This window comes from Sinohyriopsis cumingii, chromosome 7 (assembly GCF_028554795.1).
Source record: "Sinohyriopsis cumingii isolate HCF-2022 chromosome 7, ASM2855479v2, whole genome shotgun sequence".
NCBI classification, from domain to species: Eukaryota; Metazoa; Mollusca; class Bivalvia; order Unionida; family Unionidae; genus Sinohyriopsis; species Sinohyriopsis cumingii.
This window is the reverse complement of record NC_142967.1, coordinates 64,947,752-64,971,966: the sequence shown is the minus strand read 5'-3', so window position 1 is coordinate 64,971,966 and position 24,215 is coordinate 64,947,752. Positions and strand designations below refer to the sequence as shown.

Sequence of the window (24,215 nt, the reverse complement as noted above, 5' to 3'; positions counted from 1 at the left end):
AATTATTTTCGCGTTCATTTAATATAATTTATTACGACAGTGCTGTCGCTGATGGTGATGTCGCTGACAGTGCTATCATCGTCGTTAACACTTTGTGTTTCACTGTCACTGTCAATAAAATCACTGTCAGAGAGATCTTCATCATCATCACTAACAACAAAATCACTGTCAGAATCACAAAGTGATTCACAAACATATTGTGTTTCTACGCTAGCGTCAGAACTGTCAGTGGAAATGTCGGAGACATTTTCATCTTCATCATCATCATCATACTTCTGGTAATTCGAAGATTTTTTGGACATCATATGATAATGATATCGCTAATTGAAAGTCCTTGAAAAAATCGAAGTATTTTCAGGATTTCACCAGCAGATTAATACTAACCGTCTCGCCACGTAGGTCCAAAAGTCTACCCTGTTGGTCAGTGACTTTAAAATTCATCCTTGTCAGCGTTGGATTCAAACACTGCAGAAATACTGGACTGATTGGCTCTTGCACAATCAAAAATCCAGGTGGTTCTTTAGGAGTAAATGAGTATAATATAAACCCTTGCTGGGCTTGATTTGATATTGTTGTGTTTATGTTGTAACTGCCATCAATTGCGTCACATACAAGATTGACCGCGACGACATCAGTGATATTTACGATTCCCAGAGAAATATGTCGGCCATCGCTCGCTGTAGAATTATCGTGTCTGAGGATAGCGGGTTCTGGTAGTGTTTTTTCCATTGTGCAAGTATGTCATCGAAGTATTCATCGATGAGATCAGTGACGTATTTTCGTAGCGTGGCCGGGCAAACATATCCTGGTAATTTAAAATTCGGTAGTTCAGCTTCGGTCAGCGAGTACTTATTCAGAAATGTTTGTTTATCGGGGGATATACTGCTAATTACCGCCTGAACCACGTGCTTGTTAATATACTCCATATCTGAGGCAAGTTGATTTAATATCTCAATTTGTTTAATAATTTCTCCGCGTGAACCTGTCATCGCGGTGTGCACCGCGGATATATGTTCTTGGAGGTGTTGCCGTAGATACCCTCGGTGCGTTCCATGCGCGTCATTAATACCTTTCAAGTATTCAACGATGTCGTTTAGATACATGGTAACTCCAACACGCACCCACCCTGCGTCGTCACGAGTAAAATTAAACACAATATCGGCAATGCCTCTGACAGGAAAAATCTTACCTTGTAAATTATCCTTGCGGATCTCATCAAGACGTTGTTTGTATTGCGGTGTAATTGTGTGATATGACTGCGTGTCAGTTACGTAATCAGACTTTTTAGGTTCTGGTAGTATCGTTGGTGTCGGTGGTGGATTTTCAGGCCATCCTAATACTGTTCTGATTGAACTGTTATAAATGTCTACGTGGTAACCCAATGTAGCAACTTCGATGATCGTTGACAACGTTGGCTCGTGTGCGATTATATTGATCTTTGCTTCTTTGGTGGTTATACGCTTCATTTGACGCTGTATTTCTTTGTTGATTTCTTCTATCTGATAACTCCCAGTGGGTAACGCAATGACGTTCCAATCTGGTGTGCCGTCGGGTTTATTCTGATATTAAAATACAAATGAATTATTCGGCGATTGTCCGTGAAATGATGTCGATCTGATGTTGGGCCAACTGTTATATACTCGTAATTGCGACAACGCGATTTCTTTTACTGGAATTGCAGTTGGAAAATTAATATTAAACTCTGGCTGCATCGAAGATATTGTTATCATTGATGTTTTTACCGGAGTTGTGTTCGCGGCTATCTCTTGAAGTATCTCCGTCATTATTTATCTTCATCGTTTTCAAATTAAGATTCTTTGCGCACTCGTAATCGTTGTATATGCTGGACATCAGCGTGAATTCGGAATCTGATATTGTTGTGTCGTCAAGGCTGGATGATATCAACGAGGACAATTTCGAGTTGGACGCGCTGTTTAGCCGCTCATATTCGTGTAATTTTGTTATCGCGCACGAGGATATTTTTTTTGCAATTATATTAGCAACTCCTGCAATCGTCGTTGATGCTGAAATTGTGATTGTAATCGCGATTGCAGTTGTCACTGGTGTCAGCGCTGATAATTACACACCCGTGAATGCAACTACCGCAGATACCGAATACACTATTGTGTCTAGCACGGTTACACGCCGTTTGTATTTTTTTATCTTTGTTGCGCATTTGTCAATAGTGTTTTTCAACGTTGACTGCCATTCGCGTACCTGATCATACCGGTATTGCTGAGCGTCTAATGTTGTCGTTGATGTTGATTTCATTTTTATTATTATTTACGTAACCAATTGAGGCGTTTCTGCGACGAATTCCAAACACCACCAGTAAGATGTTGCGGTTAATTTCTTGTCTGCGGCTTCAAGTATAAATATTTCTTCAGTTCCGCTGTTCAGTATTACAGTTACAACCCCGGAATATTTGTCAGTGGACTGTCTCCAGGGATATGTTGTGAAGATTTCAAATTTAGCGGCGGAAAACACAGACAACCTGTACACGCCAGTGGCTGTTGCTGTATATTTGATAGTATTATTTTGTCGGAACCATGTTGCGAATCCCGATGATACCGTGAATACGATGTTGGTGATATGCCCGGGGGTAACTCTAGTGGGGACTTTAATCAGACTGGTTTTGTTAACGATCTCAGGATTTCCCGATACGATATCCTGCTGTGTTTGTTTGATCGTGTCAATGTCGGTCTTGATTTCAGAAAGTTTTATGTCGATGACTGGAGGAACCCCAAAGAACTTATCCACGGCCTCATCAGTTTTTGCGAAGTTTCTTCGAAGTCTTGTAAACGCGTTCACGTGAACATCATACTCTGCCCGCAACGTGGCTAGTTTACCGTCAATGGTGTCTACATATTTTTTGTTGGTGGCATCTTCGGGACCTTCCGGATCTCTTAAAACGGTTATTTTGTTACCGTTCATGCTGAGTTCACCTGTCATTGTATCACCGGTCTTCGCTACACGGGCTAGTGCAAGTTTTTGCATATCATTTCGGAGAGCTGCAATTGATATCGACGAATCTCTGATTCTGCCGCTGTCAGTCAATACAACGATGTTGTCCGTGACAGCTCCAAGAACTCTGCGAATTATGTCATTCCACTTAATGTTACTGGTTCTTAATTTGCCGTGTCGGTCTTGAAAAATTACAACCTCATCTGGGTCTACTCCGGATAGATTCAAAAGATCATCAATTTCATCTTTGGTCGCATACGGTGATAAATCGATATCTTTTTTTTCTTCCTTTGTTCTGCTTGATCTTCCGTAAATATCAACCATTATTAGTTATGGGGTTGTTTAAATTTGGAAATCACATCTGTGGTGTATTCATGCACGACTTTGTGAGGAGGACTCGCTGATTTTGAGATTGCATCAAGAACATTTAATACTTCACGACCGCATATCGGAGGATCAATCAGTGGTTGTGTTGGCAGCGTTGACTGCCAAACTGGAATGTTGGAAAATCTTTGGACGTACCTGAAAAACTCAACTGGCGGTGCTAAACCGTACGAGTCAAAATAGATAATTCCACGTGGATCGATCGCGTAAGCAACCCAGTGAGTTCCAGGACCTTCCTTGTTGTCGAGATTAATAATACCGGTTTCTGTGCTATTCGGTCGTGCTGGTAATTCATCTCGCATAAATACACCTCTGAAATTCTTTATACGTAATTGTTTAACAGCATCAAGCAAATCAAAATTGGAAGCTGGAAGCTTCAACATCGGTGTGAAAACACTTAAAACTTTTTTGGGTACCATGACGCCGGAGTTCCTGGAAGTCTTAGACCGGATCCCTTTTTTTTGTATCCTCGCCCAGTGGCTTTCTTTAGTGCCATTCCAGCAGCGGTTCCAACTGCTCCTAACGCGGCTGCTTTTGCGACTGCGGGAGCAGCAGCAGCTATCAGTGCTGGTATCGCGGCGAGAAGAGGAAATATACCGCCGGTTTTAACCATATCTTTGACCGCGGCTGGAGAGAGATCAAGTCGAACTCCAGTCGTTGCTTGTTTCGCTTTATTGAAATGTTTTTGTTGGGTTTTAGTCAATGACAGTTTGTTTGGACCGCCCGCTAGCTGATCGTGTTTTAGTGTTATTGATGCCCCACATGTGCTCGCGTTTTTCGATTGTAATTTCTTCAACTGACCAGGAGTCAGAGTGACATTAACATGACTGTATGACATTTTATTTAATACGATATTGATCTAATTGCATTATTAAAACAATGTTACAAGTTTTCCACTGGTGCATCAATGACTCTCATTCGACCGCCAGCACCTTCAAGTAACATTGCTTTATCGGAAAGTATGACCGCGATTGCTCTAACACCTCCAGGAACTGCTGGTGGACCAACTACCGCAGCTGGTACTCGAGCCAGGCGAGCCTGAATAACTATATCAACGACAGATTTTCTGAATAAATCCAAATGTTCCAACGAAAAGTAATAGATCGGATACAACGTTATAAAATCACGCTGGGATATCTGCAGCCCAGTGTCAACGTTTTGATCACGCCCATCATAAGACATCAATTGATAATATGCCCGTGCAACATCATTTTGTTCAAAATTTAGTTTGATATCCTCAGCGGGTTCTTGATGTCCGTTTATTCTTAATGAAACCTCAGAAACTCCAAATGTGTCAAATATCATTGGACTTGCTTCCTGGTTATTTATTCTAGAATTTGCTTGAAACGCGATAAATATATGTCGCGCTGCTGATATTCCCTGTTGTGATCCCAATTGCCACGTAAACGGTCCAGGAGCGTTGATAGAAGTGCTATCTGTTGTCATTGCTAACCATGATAACAACGATTTTCCACCTTGATCCATAAAAGAAAGTAACCGTTGTTCTTCAGCGATTGATGGAGTCATTGTTGGCATCCACAGAGATAGTGTTCTTAACTCAACTTTACCAGGATCAACTCCAGCAGCTCGCCATATTGCATCATTATCAGAGTTTTTTCTGACAAGCACTACTGTGTGTTTGGCACTAAATATAACCTTTCGGACATTTCTGCAAAATCCAAAAATATGAGATAGTGGAATAGCACAAGAAAACTCTTCTTCGCCGCTCAGCATTGCCCGACGCGCGGCAAAACCCAAGTTGAAATTTTCGTTCATGGCTGCAACTGCATCCCCGGCCACGTTCATCGTTACATTTCTATTTTCGGGATGATCAGATGTGTCCTTTACAAACATCATGGTTGGACCAGCTGATCTTGTGTAATCATCAGAATATCTTGCAAGACCAAGTATCGTCGTGGCAACGTCGACATCGTTCAAACACGACTCAGTATCTTTTCCATCAATCGAGTATGTGGCTTTGCTAAATAACGCCATCACACCATTATTAACAAAACCAACACGATCGCCTATTCCGTATCCAGTACCATCCGCTTTTAAGATTCTACCTGTGACCTCAATAAAAGCCTCACAAGGCAGAAAATATCTACTTGTGTCATGAATTTGAAACTCAATTCTCCCCGGCGCGTTAGGTGTTTTTGCATCATAAGAATAAAATTGATAATCGCGCAGGGATTCATCCTTTCTGACTGGTTTAACCATATCAAATGCTACGTTGGATATGCGTTGAAACATCTTATTGTAATACATTATTATCTAAAACGAAGACCACTTCCCGCTGCTAAACTTGAAGCTATATTTTTTTCTATTTCTTTGGAAGGTATCAGTGACGCTAGTTTTTGATTCGCAGTTTCATTTATTATTTTGCTAACATTTGCAGGCATATCCGCAGTGCTTGGTAATTTTACCGGCGGAGGCTTTCTGTGTATTAATCGTGCTAGTCTGTCCTTGATCGCCGTGAACACTTTGCCGGCAGCATCACCGATTACACCAGAAGCTTTATCTCTAATAACATCAATAGCTTTTGACGATAATTGTTTTGCAATTGGCCCCGCCTTTGGAGCTATTCTTGTAAACAATCCTTGAATAACATCTCCAAGTCCATCTCCATAATATGCACTGTAAACAGGATATCGCGAATTTAACACTCTCTCTCGTCGGGTCATATGATGAGAGTCATGTATGATCATTTTATTTAATTAGTTATTTCTCTAATCGACTTTCAATCGCTGTCCACGAGTTCATCAATAAGTTCTCGATAGATGTGAGTATCCATGATGCCGCCGCGAAATAGTCGCTGACAGATATCAGCCGCTTCATTAATTATTTCCGGTGAGTTATTTCCGGCACGTTTTCCTCCGATGAGAACTTCTAGCCGTGATACATCATTGAGAACATTATCAGGACAAACAGCTAGACCAGATCCGGTTTTTGGTTGTTGTTCTACAATTCTTGGGGCTAAAACATCTTGCGGTAAACTTTCAGGAGATGTTGTTAAACCAATTATCGGCGACCTAGTTGGCTCGGATTTTTGACGACGTGGACTTTGTTCAGATGCAACCTCATATTCACTTAACGGGACTAGGTCAGTATCTATTATCCTCCGCCGTTGTTGTTGTAAAGGTGTAAAAGGTTTCTGCTGGGGGAATTCTAGTTGTTTTACCTGTTCGTTATAAACTCTTTTTACTTCTTCAAAGAGACCTCTGTATTCTAAATCATCGTCTCCGGCTTGTTTTTTGTTTTTATATATGCGATATATCCATTTAATAAAATTATCATCATTCACGTTTTCAAAACCGGGTTTTAAGATACTAGATTTATTAAACATACCAATTAATATTTTTCTGGGCAATTCTTCTCTTGTAGTATTTCTAATATCTTCGACAAACCCTTCTCTAAATTTTTTAATCATTGCAACATTTTCTTTTATTGGTTTGGACGCGAGTTCAGTACGAATTTGCCCAATACCTTCAAGTATTTCTTCGCCGACGGATGGAGGTTGAGCTACAGCTATATCAGCTGGAAGCCCTCGTAAAATCCTGGCTCGTTTAGCGGTTTTTTGTAACACTGGAAGAATACCCTTTCTTCGTTCCTCCTCCTCTTTGATATCATCCTTAGGTTCTCCTAGTAGAGCTCTTTCTGTGACCACCGCAGCCTTTTCAGTAGCTGTTGTAACCGGTTTAAATAATTCTTCTACACCTGTTGCAAATTCAACTTGTGCTTGCTACCGTGCTTGTAATTTTTCTCTAACAGAATCTCGTACAGGAAGAAATTTTTTTATTGCTTCTAATCGCTCTCGAGCTAGTCTAGCGGAATGTACTTCTCCAATGCTGGCCATTATTGCTAACCTAAATTTTTAATTCACAACAGAAATCCTAAAATATTTACATGATAGCAGCAGAGAGACTGGGCCCTCAACGTTTTCGTCGACGTCACCCCGGTCAAGAAACATTTTTATAGTGAGTTATCTTTGTCGAAATAACCCTTCTAGCCAGAAAAGAGGATTTAGTCATCATAGTTTCTGGCTAGAAGGGTTATTTTTGTGAAATAAGACCTTCTATCAGAAAAGTTTTCGATAGATGGTCCTGTTGGACGAAATAGTTGGTGGGCCCATTCTCTCTGCTGCTATATCTACTAAAGTATTGTATTGTGTATCAATGTGTACTAATGTGTAATAATGTATATTACATACATGCATCATGGCAAACATAAATTGCTATCGCCTATCCTGGCATTTTAGTTGCCTCACTAATGTGAACAAACTTTAAAAACTCTGTGAAAAAGCTCTGAAACTGTATGAAGTATAACGTAAAAGATATGTGTTATAATATAAGTGTTATAAGTTTTAATTCTATTGCATAAACAGCTAAATGGATGCATCATACTTGTTTTGACTGAATCTTCTAATATTCAAATTAAGTTAATTTGGGCATTTTAAACCTTTTCTGAAAGTAGAAATGATATGGATGTATGATATTGTCAAAGTAATCTGTATTCTTGTAGCTCAATAAAAGGGTTTTAATACTGAGTTTAAAGCAGCATAATTCAAAAGTTTCCTTTATTATTTGTACCCCAAAAATTGCCTCAAACCCCCATACTCTTCACTCATGAAAGGGAATTTGGAACTGTTGTGCATATATATATATATATATATATATATATATATATATATATATATATATATATATCCAATAACTTGATATATATCTGTCTTATAAAGGTATAGGAGTGTATGACTTGTATGTCACCAAACTCATTAAAGCATAAGTCGTAATATGTGCAATTACATACAAACAAAAGCACCCAAACCCCCCTCCATCTTGGGAATAGTTGATCAAAATATTGAAACTGAAACCAATGAATCATTATCACAAAGTATAGTGCTCATTTTAAAATGGCATCATGCCATGCTGTTCTTTCCTTGCACCGGGTCAATTTGCGATTTTGTCAATCTATATTTTACACACTAACAAATCTTGTTCCACCACAACTTTCCCTATCTTTGCTTACAAAATGTCCCACGTCGTTTATCATGAACATAAACAACTGCTTATGTCCACGATTTTATCTCAACATTTTGTGTGATCAGAAGCAGCACTAGACCAACTGAATCATTGCTCAGTCACCCCTAATTTTGCCAGCTAGCATTATATTGAGGCCATTCTATTTGCATTTGACAGCATGCATTTTGCATTAAAACCGCTGCTTTCTAATTCCTCTACCAATCACCCATCCTCTTTAGTATGCATGAAGAGAAAGTGAAAAGGGGATATATCAAGTGATGACATTACTTGATACCATTATGGCTTAATGTCTGCCCAATCATGGCTTTTGAAGGTTAACAACAATTAACGTAAACCAGTCAAAAGCATGAAAACCAATAGGTCACTGCTTGCATCAAGCAGTGTTTCTACTGGGCAATGCTTGCATCAAGTGACATATCTACTGGGCAATGCATGCATCAAGTGAAATATCTACTGGGCAATGCATGCATCAAGTGATGTACATATCAGGCAATGCATGCATCAGGTGATGTACCTACTGGGCATTGCTAGCATCAGGTGGTGTACCTATTGGGTAATGCTCCCATCAGGTGATGTACCTACTGGGCAATGCTCGCATCAAATTATGTACCTGTTGGGCAATGCATCCATCAAGTGAATGTACCTATTGGGAAATGAATGCAACAAGTGATGTACCTATGCACCAAGTGATGTACCTATTGGGAAATGAATGCAACAAGTGATGTACCTATTGGGCAATGCTAGCATTAGTTGATGTACATAATGGGCAATTCATGCATTTAATTCATGAGAATCTTAGACTTACAAACTGTCCAATAAGCTTAAAATTCAAGCATGGGCAATATTTTCACAAAATAGACACTTTGGGGTCAAAACTTTGCCATTTTATTGATCATACATTTTTAATCACATGCAGAAAGGAGGTTCTGATGGCTGAGTCGTCTAAGGTGCTTGCCTTTACAGATCTCACATCTGTCCATGTGGGTTAGTGTCCTGGCTCAGTCAATATTAGCAATTGAGAAAGCCTGCCTGTCAGTTCCCAAGAGTCAGTCGTACTAACTGGGTTTTTTCCCCTTTCTTCCTCAATGTGCCTATCATGTACTTAAAAAAGGCATTAAACCCATAACAGCAACAGTAACTTCTACTAATGATAAGATCGCTATACCAAAGACACCGATCGGAGAGAAAAAAAGCTCGTCAAAGAAAAATGATAGGAGCTGAGTTATGTAAGATGATAATAAAATGAAAATGACAGTAACAATAAAAGTATGTCAAATATTTTATTATAATTGTCACTAAATATATATATATATATATATATATATATATATATATATATATATATATATATATATATATAGTGCCAGAGAAACGGCTTCCAGGGCCTGAAGTACTGAAACTATTATGGTGCTCCTCCTCCCACAAAATGTGAAATGCAAAAAAAAAAAAAAACAATATTAAAAGCTAAAAAGATTGGAAAATACCAGTGCTGCAAACATTCCAAATAATAGTAGGCAGATATGGGGTTATGAGCGCATTTCCAGCCCTTTCCATCTAGCAATCTTTATTTCCATCTGCAAACCATTACACAGCGACTTTTTAGTGTCCCACCAACAACCCGAAATTGCTTTGAAAAAATAGTATCAGTTGCATGTAAAAACACATAAAAACCACAATTTTATTTTTGTGACTAAAAAACAAAATGCTTACTCATTTGGTATCTAGCATCGCTTAGGAAACTCCTTTTACCTACTACTTAAGATAATTACTGACTTATTTAAGAGCATGTTTTTTAATGTCCTAATGCGAGTGTATTTGTACCATCAATACAAAATCTTTTATCATCAAAATTAGTCAATCCTTGTTTAAATTTTTATCTGTTTAAATAAGATGTTGATGTGACATTGTTGTCATTTCAGCAACATGATTATTTTCTTCATTAAATAACACTTGATGGAATAAATGAGTAAAAAAATTTCTTTACAACAGCTCTTTTAACACCGTTTGACTTCATCATGCCTTTCTTAGTGTTTAAAGATAACACAGAATACATTTTGCTATGTAATCCTACAAATTCGATAATTGGTTCGAAACAGATTTCATCTTTCATCTTACCAATTATCTTTTTGTTAGTTGGATCATGAAACCCAGTTTCTTTTGCTGGATCTGATAAATTCCTCTCTGTTATTATAAATATCTCGATAAACATCACCACCAACACAAGGGTTTGCAGATGGAAATAAAAGTTGCTGGATGGAAAGGAATGGAAATGCGCTCATAACCCACTTCTACCTACTACTCAGATTTAAATAATTTGTATATACAGATTAAAATAGTCATACATATTTCATTTATTTTTATCATCAACACTTAATTTAAATTTGGGCTGGTGCTCTAAGCACATGCTTAGTGTGCTTAATGGTCCATCCATCCATTCAGAGAGAGAGAGATAAAACCATAATGAAAATAATTAAAATAGCAAAAAAACTTTGTCAATTTTTAGCATTTTCATTCAAACATGTTCTGAATACAGCACATCAGTTGACAAAAATATGTCAGTTTGTTTCTGTCTCTGTGTGTTTCTATATATAAAACTGTACATTACTTTTTCCAACAGATTCTCAGTATAGGACAAGCAACATCAAGTGGCTGGGCTCTGACTCTATTTTAACAGTACTGTACATCGATAACACATGCAAAAATAATAATAATAATATATATTAATAATAATAATAATAAAAATATTATTATTATTATTATTATTATTATTGTTATAAAAATTAATAAGAAATATTTACTTAATAACAGTTTGATAAAAGCAATTTTGATGACCTAAAATATTGGAATATGCACTCTTTTAGTAATTAATAGGACTGTTCACCTCAAGTGGCTGAAGTCTAGCTTGGTGGCTGATAATTTCTGTGGAATTAAGGTCTAACAACAACATAGCACAAAACAAACACAATGGTGATAATATTACAAATAAGAGAAAAGAGGGATTTGATAATTGATAAAAATTACTTTCAATTTTCAGCAATGGGGAGGTCCATTTAGCACTGAGAGGGGGATTAACCCAAATGCATACGCTTGCATATGGGTGGGGGTCTACTTATAATGTACGGAAATGGGGGTGAAACCTCAATAATGATTTGTCTAATACATAACCTGTTCAACTGGGTTCAGTCAATGTTTGAATTTTAACAGACACAAGACAAACTTTTTAATGTTATACAACTTATTTCTTTGATGCAGCCAGACATTCAATGTCGGTGGACTGTTTTATTAAACATGTTAATGTTATTAATACTTGATCGTTTCTGCATGGATTAAATATAAGCCGTTCTATAGAATGGGGGGGGGGTGCATCAAGCATACGTACACAGGTGAAGAGGTGTAAAAAAAAGTATGCATGTGTACAGGGAGGGGAGGAAGGGTCAAGCTTTCCCAGATTTTTGCAGATGGTTGGCCCCTATCTAGGACATGTGAATATCCACTCTTTTTCTTAACAGTAGAAAAAATAATGCATGTAATTCTAAATTTTAGAAACATGCATCTCATAAAAGCGTGGTCCTCATTCCCAAGACCTGGGTATGCTAAAGTTAGCTGACGCTTGTGCCACTTATCCTCATCTATCATCATTAAATATCATCATCATCATCATCATTATCATCATCATTAATGTTATTGGTTTTAAAGCTGGTCCTCTGGTGGAAGGTGCCGCACATAGATCCCATAGGTAGGAGAACTCACAGTGTCCCATACCTTCCAATTTTAGTGGGCACATAGCAATTTAGAGGAACCAATGAGTTTTGCCACCTTAGCTTTGTGGTCTGAACTGTACTACTGTGTTATCACATTTTCCTTGGACACTTTCCTTATTGCAATAAATGTTTTGACATGTGTGTAAGTAATTCATATAAATATTAATGTGTTGGAATATTATTGCAATAAAGGTTTTTGACATGTAAGTAATTCATAAAAATATTAACGTGTTGGAATATTATTGCAATAAAGGTTTTGACATTTGTTTAAGTAGTTCATAAAAATATTAACGTGTTGGAATATTATTGCAATAAAGGTTTTGACATTTGTGTAAGTAATTCATAAAAATATTAACATGTTGGAATATTATTGCAATAAAGGTTTTGACATGTAAGTAATTCATAAAAATATTAATGTGTTGGAATATTATTGCAATAAAGGTTTTTGACATGTAATTCATAAAAATATTAACATGTTGGAATATTATTGCAATAAAGGTTTTTGACGTGTGTAAGTAATTCATAAAAATATTAATGTGTTGGAATATTATTGCAATAAAGGTTTTTGACATGTAAGTAATTCATAAAAATATTAATGTGTTGGAATATTATTGCAATAAAGGTTTTGACATTTGTGTAAGTAATTCATAAAAATATTAACATGTTGGAATATTATTGCAATAAAGGTTTTGACATGTAAGTAATTCATAAAAATATTAATGTGTTGGAATATTATTGCAATAAAGGTTTTTGACATGTAATTCATAAAAATATTAACATGTTGGAATATTATTGCAATAAAGGTTTTTGACGTGTGTAAGTAATTCATAAAAATATTAATGTGTTGGAATATTATTGCAATAAAGGTTTTTGACATGTAAGTAATTCATAAAAATATTAACGTGTTGGAATATTATTGCAATAAACGTTTTGACATTTGTGTAAGTAATTCATAAAAATATTAACATGTTGGAATATTATTGCAATAAAGGTTTTGACATGTAAGTAATTCATAAAAATATTAATGTGTTGGAATATTATTGCAATAAAGGTTTTTGACGTGTGTAAGTAATTCATAAAAATATTAAAGTGTTGGAATATTATTGTAATAAAGGTTTTGACATGTGTGTAAGTAATTCATAAAAATATTAACGTGTTGGAATATTATTGCAATAAAGGTTTTGACATGTGTGTAAGTAATTCATAAAAATATTAACGTGTTGGAATATCCGGTAAACCTGAAATGTGTTGCACCAAGGAATTGTTTACTGCAGCTCATGCTCTCATTTAACTTTAGTGTACATTCATCATCTACCAGCATTTATTATAATTACTTTTCATTCCAAACTAACAAATTATTAACCAAATGGCAACTTGTGTACTGATGTAAGCGTAGTCTCTTTGGTCATTACTTCAAACATAAAATTTAATATACCTTGCCATCAAGCTAACATCAGCCTCAACATATGTTACATTAACAGCTGTCAAACAATTTACACTGCAATTAGGCCCACTACCACAAACCTTTAATTTTTTCATTGCCAGATACATTGTTTTAAAATTGATATTCATTGCCATCTTACAGGTTTTATTACTTTAGGTGACTTTGTCCATTGCTGGTGCCAACAGAGACATGGATGGACATCCACTGTAATGAAAAGTGTAGGCATATTATTCTAACAAAAAAGCACAGAGGGTCAACATTTGGCCTCAGAGTCCAGTTCATTTTCCTATACAGACTCTACATTTGTTTGTCAGTACTGAACTTTCCAAGTGTCCAAATCCGAATATATCATGTGTTGATCTAAAGTATCATTAAAGATAAACTCATGGTGAAGTACTTCTTACAAGTTAACTAGTCTTCATTGGAGAGACTGAACTGTAAACAAAACAATGTGCAATGGGTCACAGATTTCACTTCTGGATCAGCATCAATGCCTCATTGTTAACTGTGCACTATAGCCAAATTACATACAGACAAACCACACCATAATGCTCATATTCTAACGAATAAACAATTACCTTTACATCAATACCAATAATACCTAAATCTAACTCTTGTATCTACACTAAAATGAGAGAGGACAACGTGATCTAAAAAAGACTGAGATTACATTCATGAGATACAGACCTGGAAGTAATAGTTATGACTGAGATTACATTCATGAGATACAGACCTGGAAGTAATAGTTATGACTGAGATTACATTCATGGGATACTGACCTGGAAGTAATAGTTATGACTGAGATTACATTAATGAAATACTGACCTGGAAGTAATAGTTATGACTGAGATTACATTCATGAGATACAGACCTGGAAGTAATAGTTATGACGGAGATTACATTCATGAAATACTGACCTGGAAGTAATAGTTATGACTGAGATTACATTCATGGGATACTGACCTGGAAGTAATAGTTATGACTGAGATTACATTAATGAAATACTGACCTGGAAGTAATAGTTATGACTGAGATTACATTCATGAGATAAGACCTGGAAGTAATAGTTATGACTGAGATTACATTTATGGGATACTGACCTGGAAGTAATAGTTATGACGGAGATTACATTCATGGGATACTGACCTGGAAGTAATAGTTATGACTGAGATTACATTAATGAAATACTGACCTGGAAGTAATAGTTATGACTGAGATTACATTCATGGAATACTGAGCTGGAAGTAATAGTTATGACGGAGATTACATTCATGGGATACTGAACTGGAAGTAATAGTTATGACGGAGATTACATTCATGGGATACTGACCTGGAAGTAATAGTTATGACGGAGATTACATTCATGGGATACTGACCTGGAAGTAATAGTTATGACGGAGATTACATTCATGGGATACTGACCTGGAAGTAATAGTTATGACAGAGATTACATTCATGGGATACTGACCTGGAAGTAATAGTTATGACGGAGATTACATTCATGGGATACTGACTTGGAAGTAATAGCTCTGACTACAGGCCTATCAGGGTTAGACATTTTCAGTTGAATTGAAAAAGCTTTATCTGTGATATAATAAATGTGTCTGAAATTCTGATGCAAAGTTTCAATGAACTTTATCAATGCATATGACCAGTGCTGGCTTAAGGCCTTAAAGGGTTCTAAGTACTGAAAATAGTATGGTGTCCCCACCACCTCATACAAAATGTGAAACTCACAAATACAATATTAAAAGCTAAAAAGGTGGAAAAATACCAGTGTGGCCATCATTCCAATCCTAAATACTCATACATGCAGATCAAAATGGTCATATATAATTCATTCAGTTGTATCATCAACAATTAATTTGAATCTAAAAAAAATTTCTGGTGTCCATAGCATGTGCTGAATGTGTTAGTTGGGTAATCCAGCACTATATATGACAGTAGCAAGCTTGTATCTGGCACCACTGGATTAGAAACACTAGTTAGTTAATAATGGGTGACTGTCAAAACACACGAAACTTGGATGGTGAATTTATTAATTAAGATAAAGACTTGAAAAAACTGTAATTAGTTTTTAGACCACATACAAATCAGGAAATTACTAGAAAACAAACCTGTCTTTTAAACTCTCTTAAGAGATTCAATGTTAAAATATGATGTTTATCTTTGCAAATATGAATTTAAACTGAATTTCCAGGAAAATTTAAGAAACTCAAGTGGACAAATTTTGTTCCTTTGCTACACTTCTCCATTCGTTTATCATCAACATTAATGATTTTTCTTATCATGTGTGAAAAAATTAAGCCAGGGCCTGTCACTAACAGGTAACACTTGAAATCTGGTCATATCTGAACATGCTAGTTTGGGGTAGTAACTAAGATAATGATGTCATTTTCACCTGAAAGGAAGGAGTTCTTAGTTGTTAGGTTTCTAACAGTACTGAAGAGTTGACAGAATTCTTTGATACCAGGTCAGCACACCTTTTCCTACTTATATAAGGGTGAGAGAAGATAATTCTTGTACTTTACATGTAGCTTTCAACTGAAACCACGAAAGGGTACACCAAGAAGAAACTTTTTCTTACACCAGGAAATATTCCATTTAACAAAGGGGTCAGATTTCTGACTCATGATACTCTGCTAATTTCCAGTGTGGCATCTGCTCAAATGACCTGAAGAATGGATGCAGAGAAGTTCTCTCTCACAGCAGTGACAAAGCCAACAATTAGGGGCCTCCAGTCAGCTGTGGCGCCAGACTGATGGGACACCTGGTACTTCAACAATGTTATGGCCATCATCCAAAGCAAGACTGACCCTGAAAGAGACAAAAGTAAATCAGCATGATGGGACATGTTTGATCTGTATCAGTACAAATACTAAAATGTGGAATATTATCATTCATCATGCAGACCATTTCCAAACTGCTAATGAAAGGAAATGGGGACTTGCTTGCTGTGAAAAAAGTTTTAAGTCATGAGAGTACAAGTTGTATGAGGAGATAAAAACAAACAAACCTGTGCCAAATCCTGCTACATATGATGTTTCAAGCTGGGCTACAGGATACATGAATGGGCAACAGCAGAGCTAAATGACTATTAACAGCCAGTGACATTCCACCACCTAGCAAAACATCTATGCAAAAAGGGCTTCAAACACTATAGGTAACGTTACTCACAGTAGAGCTAAACAAAATGGACATGCCAGAAAAGCTGAAAGAAATCAGACAAGTTAATGTCACGTGTGGTGTGCAAGATCCTGAGCAAATAAAGATCACATTTTATGCAAGATACAATGCCATCAGTTCCGGACATGAATGGAAACCTGGTCATAGCTAATCACAAGCTGTTGGAATTGCCTGTGAAACTATTACAAAGAAACAATACAATGTAGGAAATAAAGTAGAAAACAAAATCAACTGGTGCATGGTTGAAATGTTCAAACGGCCAATGTTGTGATGTACAATTATGTCCAGGGGACCTGATGTTGCCTGTATAGCAAATAATTCACCAGTCGCACCACATCCACATTATGAAATAGCAAGAAAAATAGGTAAAACGTTTGTGCTACAAGAGATTCTCATTAGACAAGCATCAATAGATGGAGCTGCTGAGACAGGCTGCTAATGGCTTTCAGGATGTTTTGCAACATTCTACATCCAATGTAGGAAATAAAACAACTGCCAGACCCCACTCATTTAAGTTGTTCACAGTTCAAACAGTGCAATTCTTCAATATTTAGTAAAAACATGTTTCCAGGAATGAGAGAAGGATAAAATATAAGATTCTCAATCAAGATATTAAAGCCTTTTGCAGTTTGATCTTCAAAAAAATGATGGAGGATACTGGTGATGATGTTACAAATGTCAAATATCTACTCCCCTAAGTACTGGATGCCACTCTACACTGTTATTCAAGAGACTACATAAAATGTCGGCATTACTCAAAGGTCTGCAGGAGAAGAAGTATTAACAGTTGGTGGAAAAAATCAGCATTCCTAGGCCCTCTTCAAGGGACTCATCTAAACATGACAGAAAATGACAAGAATAGCCGGCCAGGATTGTTGAAAATAAAACCTTCCTGTGATGTAAAAAGACTGTGACTGAGGACAAATACACAGAAATATAATGCTGTGAACAGATCATCAGTGTTTCACTGCCTAAAAGTGTTAACTGTTCATGAAACTTGCCTCAGGCAAGAGTGCATTTAACAATACACAGACTCAATAACAGACTGGGATCATCACTGAAAACAATAGTAAAACATTTGGGAGGAGTACTTTCACCAAGGACTCTGTGATCACTGGGGCAAATGGATAAAACACTGTACTTGCCATCAGTGGTAATAAAAGCATCCAGAAATGAGGAAACATATACTGACAAAATGGGGAAATATGATGCAAGCTCACCAGAGGTACATATATATTTCCTGACAATTTCGTTAATACACAGCATGCTTCCAGATCAGCAGCAAGGTTTCATTACTTACCATGCACCATCACAAAATACACACAGACAACCACACCATAGTGCTCATATTCTAATGAATAAACAATTACCTTTATATCAATACCAAGAATGCCTAACTCTAACTCTTGTATCAATACTAATATCAGAGAGGAAACACTGATCTAAACATAGACTGAGACTACATTAATGGGGTACTGACCTGGAAGTAATAATTATGACCAGACTACATTAATGGGGTACTGACCTGGAAGTAATAATTATGACCAGAGTACATTTGGGGGACATAGAACAAAATAAAATGCAGTAAACCTATTCACTGTTATAGAGAAATGTTGCCAGTCAAATAAACAACAAAGACAAAAAAAAACAATATAACATAATTTGTTATATTTTTTTTTAAATATTTAAGTGAATGCAATAAAATTCTAAATTCAGTGGTCAATTACTATAATTTCTATATCATTACTGTATATCATAACAATACTGAAAATAAAATCGTGGCTTAGAAAAATAAAAAACAATGATTCATAACTGATTGAAGGAATGAATGAATCAACTAATCAGTTGATCATTCACAATAAACAAATAAATAAATTTGAATTCGCTACCATGATGCTGTATACCTTACTGTATTGTTATGTATATTTAATTTGTATTGTGTGTTGGATTTTGTCCAAGATTATTTGTCATTTATATTTGTATTGTGTAATGAAATTTATGCATAACTGAGGGTAGGAGTTGAGTCTAATGTTATTTAGGGTAAACATGTTTACTTGGATTGAGTTCTAGATACAACCTTGATTCTGACCTTACAAGTTTCTAGAAAACAAATTTGGTTTAAAGTTTGATGGAAATTTGGAATAAGATGACCCTCCTGGTCCTCATAGTGTGTCTTATGTCTTCATATTAAGGTTGATTTTATGAGAATTGATCATTCCATACCTTAACATCACTCTTACTGGAATCAATTTTAGTTCTGTTGAATTGAGAGGATTTAATTTATTTATTTAAATTATAGTATTCACTGGAATTGCAAAGTCCTCATTGATTTAAGACTAAACCACTACTTTGGAATTATTGTGAATTCAATCAAAGATATTTGGATTATATCAGTGTCAAACATCAAAACTGTTGGCAAGTCAGCACATCTAAACTATTGGGCACATAAGCACATTCAATATTAAGGTAATTTTTACTGTACCAGTACATCAGTAGCTTCTGTCAGTAAGGAATATATTGAAATTCACAAGTAAACTTGCTACAAATTTAATGATATTAACAGCATGTTTTATTTCATGACATATAATTAAAAACATTACTTTTCTTTTTAAAAATGGTGGCATTTGTCACAAATTGTTAAAATCACAAATATAATTCTAATTTTAATCCTTTAATCACCTGTTTGACACATGGCACATATGCCAATGTGGTGGCCAAATGGGATGTTGTGAAATATATTTGGGCCAAATCCATCTTTCTGGCAAAAATTTGAAATTTTAAAAAAATGTCTTTTTTTATTTACATGTATTCTTTTTGAAGACTACTTATTTACACAAAATATTTTCTCATTTGTTGGGAAAGTGTGTTTTAAATTTTCTGTCAGCCCTCTCTGACAAATATCTTGCCTAGGCACTGGCATCCCACTCAAAGTTTCCCAACCTATTATATCAATGGTGTAGCTAGTAAATTGTAGCCTTTAGTGGTAACACTTATTTTTCTGAACATGCTCTCTCTGTCAGCACAATGTTGTTTGTGTAAGCTTAATCAACAAACTTCAGTTACAGATTTTAAATTACAACTTATCCAACAATTAACATAAACTGTGAATTTATCTACTATAAGGAACTGACTGTTTTGCCAGCTACTGACAGATGGAAATTAAGCAAAATGGTTTAAGGCCCCAGCCCCAAAACTTTAAATTGTTGCTCCCTGATTATAATAGCAGCATAACATCATATGTATTGCAATATATTCAGAAGTAGAATGGTACAAGAAAAATTATGGTGCCAAGTTCTACCCTGAGAGATGAGCAATTTTATATGTGAAGCCAATGTGTATGCTTAGGGCTATAGAGAGCGATCACAGGCCCTGGGGTAAGAAACACCTGGCCTCTCTTAGTTCTTATTCAAACAAAATATTTCCTTTATAGAATTAGAAAGTTTAGCCCAGTCCCCCTTAATGGCCCGGGCCCTAGGGATATATCCCTAGTTGCCTCCCCTTGTCAGCCCTGTGTACAATGGTCTATATGTGTTGCACTTTCTGACAGCAAACACAATCATTTTGACACAAACTGCTCAAGGGAAAAAAGAATGGATGCTTTGCACATTTATTTTATTGCGTATATACAATGTTCCAAAGTTGTCTTCAAATAGTTCGTTTGCAAAATGATATCATAGTGAATAAATTAGTATTGCCTTCACCAGAGGTAACTGCTAGGTCACATGCTTTGCCAGATGTAACTGTCAGGTCACATGCTTTGCCAGATGTAACTGTCAGGTCACATGCTTTGCAAGATGTAACTATCAGGTCACATCCTTTGCTAGATGTAACTGTCAGGTCACATAATTTGCCACATGTAACTGTCAGGTCACACACTTTTTAATACATGTGTTATAGAGGCCTAAAGAAGTTTACTGAAGTAAGATGTGCTGTATATATGAAAATAATTCTAAAGTCATCATAAAGTCCAATATGCAAGAAACTGAAAAAGAAATAATGGGGGGGGGGGCTCATACATTAAGTATCAGTATAATTATATTGATTGACAGAGATGTTAAAACAAACATTGATAATAATACAACTACTAACAATTAGGCAAAATATGTTACAATTACTTATTCTAGAAACTATGAGGTGTACTCCTCTAGATGAAGCTAGTCATAAAGTTTCTCTGATATGCAAATGTCAATGATCTAAACAACAGTTCAAGCAGTGCAAGTTACTAAAGGTAACTTGCATGAATTATTGTGGGGTTGATTATTTCAAGATGAAGGCTTAAACATCACATTTCATAACCAAGACATAACAAAATCTGCAAAATTCAACTAGCGAAAATGGAAGCTTCAAATAATCATAATTATGAAAAGTAGGTCCAAATGTTTAACTTATTTGTAAAGATGTCTCAAACTGTAAGGTGACATTGGGCTTCTTTATGAGGCACTGGTAACACCAAAATATAGACATGCTTATGGCACAGAGAATATAGACCCTAGTGATGATGCAGCTATTGAGAGTTTTTGCGTGATGTCAACAAGAATATGAGCAGCCATCTTGGTAGACAATCTTAAGGCGACAGTGTATACATTAAGCCAGTAAGCCTTCACACAGTGCCTTCTTTCTGTGCAGTATTTAATTGTGCAAACAGACACAGCAGAGTTAAAAAGTCATTTTATAAATTGCCTAAGCTGACAGAGCATCAAGGGGATAAAACTAAGAAACTTTCAGAACAAAGACTAAATAAATGAATTGCTAACATTGCAACGTCTGATCTCAAACCAACAAACAACAATCATATAAGAGTCTGCTCTGACCGTTTTATCACTGGTTACTAAAAATCTTTCTCTCACACACATAAAACTAGTTCAATTTAAACACAAAATGAATATTTTAAACTAAAATGACACGCATTGCACAGTAATACATGTCTTACTCTGTCTCCCGTTTATTATTTCCCAAACATTATTTATCACGTTCAGTTAACATATGCAAATGGCGCTGATACATTTATTGTAGACTTAGATTTACCAATGTGCTTACAGAGTAATATGAAGGTCCATAATGTCCTGTTACAAACTACAAGTCAATATTTTATTCAAATAACATTAATTTTAAAATAATTTCAGGTAAACGTTTAGCACAATCAATTAACATGGACACAAACTTTTAAAGTCGCCATTGCCACGTGATCCATATTTCAGGTATTCACGAGGTTTGGAAACTGCAAATTAATATACACGCTGGGGGGGGGGGGCATCCAAAAATGTCAAAAAAGTCCCCGACTTTTCTTGAAAGGGCACCAAAGCAATATCATGTGTCCATTTACTTTAAGTATGCATATTTAATACCCAATTAACGGTAACAAAACTGAAAGAATCCCTTCAATCATACAAACTTAAAAAAGCATACATTAAAAATTTAAAATAAGATGTGAGCGATCTCGCCACCTCCACCCACCCACTGCACGTCTGGACTTCATTTCCCTTTTTTCCAAAGTATAAAGATCAGCTTTGTCAACCAATGATATTTTTTTTAACGTATCTTGATTCTGATGCGCTGTCGAAAGTAACAAAATACGATACTGCATCCTGTTGTGGTTTAACGTTATCCATGTTACTTGTCTTCATCATGGCGGCGCGTACTTCTTATTAGGTAATGCATTACGTCATCGAGAACCCTCTATAGTCAATATTCTCTGTGAATGGGAGGCATATTGCGATGTAACAGCACTCTCTTCACAGGAGAAGTGACTGAAAGCTTCAGTTTTGGAAACAGTCATTTTTGTTATTGTTTTAAAACAAACTGAGCTGACCGTTCACGGTTTGCTAAAAGTGCGGTAGCTACCTAGAGGGTATGCGGAGAACTCGCCCTGGGAGAACTCGCCCCAACGTATCTGGAGAAGACGTCCAAGAGTGGTTGGAGAAGTCGGCCCAATTAGTTGGAGAAGTCACCCCAAAACTTGTCACCCAGATAACCTTTCTATAACAGAATTAAATCATCTTTTACGTGATACATATTTAGATTTTTATATATACGCGATCACAGGTGCTCGATGAAAAATACTACAAAAATATTATCGAAGACCCGTCAACAGAAATTAAATAAAAACAATTCAACATGCATTAATGAGATCGCTAAAAATAATAATTCCTTGTATGAGGAATTTGATACTTTCCCTCTTAACATACGTACACCTCAGTTCAACATATTACCCAAAACTCATAAAAATCCTAACCATAATATACCTTTAACTTTTCAAGGACGACACGTTATACCTGGTTGTAATTCATATAATGAAAACCTATCCAAATTTATTGATAGTGTTTTACAACCTTTAATAAAATCCATCTCTTTGGTTCAGATTTTTAGATGACATATTTATGATCTGGAAGGATTCAACTGAAGAACTGAAAAATTTATTATTTGATCGACTAAATCATTTTCACCCAACGATTAAATTTACTTTTACTGCATCTAGTACGCATGTTTCACTTTTAGATGTAAATGTAATTTAAAAAAGTATTAATAACACTATCTCTACAGGTTGAATCGGTACAAATTACTGACTGAATCGGCCCAGATTCCTGACTAATTCTCCAAACTTCCAAGCTGACGCGGAAATAGTATTCAGTTTAGTCCAGGATTTAAATATGACATTTAAATTTGTTTTTAAAGATTATCTTCTCATTATGTGGCAAGTAGGCCTATGTCGAGTAGTTCAAATAGGCATTTAAGGTAACAAAATCCCGTTAGTACGCGTGATCATGGTGTTTATATATATAATAAGATAACGCAATCTTGTTTATTTTGCATCGGTAATTTAGTAGTGAAATATTTATTAAACTTATCGTTCAGCTTGAAATAGTTTGTTACTATTGAAAAATAATAAAACTACGAACACACTGATAAAACGAATAAATAAACTAAATGACGGGCATAGTTCAAGTGGTCTTTCAGAAACCGTCCGAATTCTTCGCATTAGCCATGATGATGAACTCGGTAGCGACCGCATTTCCTGAGTAGGCGTCAATGATGCTTTCTATCGAGCTCAAGTATCATTCGTCAATGGTTAGCAAATCTCAATGAACAATCAGATTAAATTGTCTCAGTCAGAGAGATGATAAAATAACCCGTTGGTTTATTGACGGTCATCGCCAATTCAGTCGATTTCGGGTTATAGAGGTCCATGACATAAAGTCATCTCAGGATGACTTAGGTTATTAGGTTGGAACCCTTTCATATAAACCTGCCGACATCACATCACACACTCTCTATTTTTCCAAATAAAATGCATCTAATGATTTGAAGATCATAGCAAAAGAGACAGATAACACTTATTTTACTTTAAGTACAGAAGCGGAGTTGATTAAATAGAAAAGTTGAAAAAATTGCAAATTTTATAGATTTAATAAGTTATTAAGTTGAAGAAAAACAACA

At 35.9% G+C, this 24,215-nt stretch overlaps 1 long non-coding RNA gene across 1 annotated transcript; it reads right to left on the bottom strand.

The window, feature by feature from the left end:
* Positions 1 to 13,040: 13,040 nt before the first annotated feature.
* LOC149795409 (uncharacterized) lies at positions 13,041 to 22,642 on the bottom strand. The gene is made up of 3 exons (XR_016422107.1): positions 22,236 to 22,642; positions 16,183 to 16,412; positions 13,041 to 13,799 (listed from the first exon to the last, which is right to left on the bottom strand). It is a non-coding gene; the product is annotated as an uncharacterized LOC149795409 (long non-coding RNA).
* Positions 22,643 to 24,215: the final 1,573 nt, after the last annotated feature.